Genomic DNA, 2,500 nt, shown 5'->3' with positions numbered 1-2,500 from the left:
AGTCCGATTCAGACGCTAGCAGTAATGAACTGGCTAGCTTAAGCTGTAATGAACTGGCTAGCTTAAGAGTACTCAACGCTGGTAAGGGTGCAGACCTCCAGACAATTTGGGTCACTCTTCAGATAGAAGGAGTCCAAGTAAAACTGGAATTGGACACTGGATCGGCATTGACGGTCATAAATAAGAAAGATTACGGAAAGTTATTCCAACATATTCCCCTACAGGATACGGGGATTATATTGAAAACATACACGGGGCAAAGAGTGTACCCCATCGGGAAAATAGAGGTTGCAGTGGTCCACAAGGGCGAAGACAGTCAAATAATGGACTTATATGTGATATCTGAAGGAGGTTCTCCACTACTAGGACGGGAGTGGATTAGGAAAATGAATATGGACTGGCATTTCCTACAAACAATAACGAGTGAGAACTCGGTGAAGATAGTCGGCCCAGACTCTGGAACGGATGATGGTAAGCCCAACTCAGGTGCAAAAGACAAAGTTTCAGCACAGAATTCCACTGAGCAACAACAACATAGTTTAACTGTGGATTCTGAGTCTGGCAAGTCTACTGATGTGCCCATTTCTGAGGGACACCGGGCTCGAACTCAACTCCATTTCAAACTACAACAGCAATTAGAACAAATGCTTCGCCGTTGTGAGCAAGAGTTGAATGCAACGAAAGAGTTCTTTGATATAGAGTTGGAGAATCTGGAAAGACAACAGAAGCAGCTGATGGAGAAAATGGAGCAGGAGCACACAAAACGTCTGATGTCAGAGGAGTTAACGGTCAGCCAACTCCTGCATATGCTGAAGGACAGGACTCTGAAATGGGAAAAACTTGAACATGAACTTCAATATTCAAACGAAAGGGGTTCGGAGCTCTCAAAGGTTATTGGAAGAGCTGAGGTGGCAACACAGACTGAGATGACTGCAACAGAGCAGCCCTTGGATGCCAAAAGTACGCTGACTCACGTCAACGTAGAACAACAGACCGCTGAAACAGCTGCTCCGGTAGAGGGATTGAATAGTCCGATCAATCAATCTCCAAAAGAAGTTGAAGTAGTAAAATCTCAAATGAGGTCATTAGTAAACGACTTGCTGAAAGCCCAGAAAAAGCTGGATGAAGAGGTACGCATGAAGAAGTCTCTTCAGGAAAGATGTCTGGACTTGGAACAAAAGCTGGCTAACGCCCAGCTGGGTATGGAGGAAATAGAAGACCCTCTCGCTGGCCTAGATCAGGACGACACCGAATATTACTATGTCCTGTCCTGCCCAACTTGTAACTTCGACTCCCAAAGTGCAGAAATCATGGAGGAGCACCAAAAGTCTACGGAACATCGGGAGAAGCTGGCTCTACTACGGAAAAAGGAGGGAGAGAAGGAGGAACTGCGCATGCAGCTGGCAGCTGACAGTGGAGCCCAGAGAGTCTCCAAGAAGCAGAAAAGGAAAAGTCGAAACAGAAGATGACCCATCTGAACCATTATTACCTCTACCAGATCACACACGTGGTCCCTCCAAACGGAGCCAATTCAGTTCGGAAGTTCAAACAGTTAAATCCATGGAAGGACTATTGAATGAGTCACTCCAGCAACGTGAACCGACTCCACCACAGAGATTGAATCTGTGAACTGTTTTCCGCAGAGACTGAATCTGTGATCTGTTTTGACATGAAGTTATCTATGTATCTATGTTATTCTGTTATGTAAACCTGAAGTTATATATGTATATATGTTATTACGTTATGTTAAATGGGGAGATGACTGTAAAGCTAGGAAGGGAGGAATGTTGTGTATGTAATATGTGTGCTACTTTGAACCTATGGACAGGACTGCACTACTTGTTGGGCGTAGTGATACGCAGTACCACTCCTGGCCATAGGGGTATAAATAGTACTGTGGGTACTGATCTCCCCTCAGTTCCCGCCTGTGGGCATGAAGTGAAGACCTATGTATAGTCCCTACCTCCAACCAGTAAAGACCTTAACAAACATAATATCCTCAGAAAAAACCAAATAGGCTTTCTTCCAAAACACCGCACCGCCGACCATATCTATACCCTTCACACCCTCATTGAAAAACATATACACCAAACAAAAAATGGGAAAATATTCGCCTGTTTCATCGACTTCAAGAAAGCCTTTGACTCTATATGGCACGAAGGGCTCTATTATAAACTTCTTCAGTGTGGAATAGGGGGCAAAGTCTATGACCTTATTAAATCAATGTATCTGAAAAACAAATGCGGGGTCAAAATTGGAGACAAACGCACCGATTTCTTCACCCAGAGAAGAGGCGTCCGACAGGGCTGCAATTTGAGCCCGACCCTGTTCAACATATACATAAATGAATTAGCAGACATGCTGGAGCAAAGCGAGTCACCAGGTCTCCGTCTCCTTGATGGAGAAGTGAAATCCCTGTTCTATGCGGATGACCTGGTTCTGCTGTCCCCCACAGAACAGGGATTACAGCAACAACTAGACCTACTCGACAAATACTGCC

The sequence above is a fragment of the Somniosus microcephalus genome, unplaced genomic scaffold (assembly GCF_052327205.1).
Source record: "Somniosus microcephalus isolate GS21.2 unplaced genomic scaffold, FLI_Smic_1.0 unresolved_chr1, whole genome shotgun sequence".
NCBI classification, from domain to species: Eukaryota; Metazoa; Chordata; class Chondrichthyes; order Squaliformes; family Somniosidae; genus Somniosus; species Somniosus microcephalus.
This window is presented reverse-complemented; position numbering follows the sequence as displayed.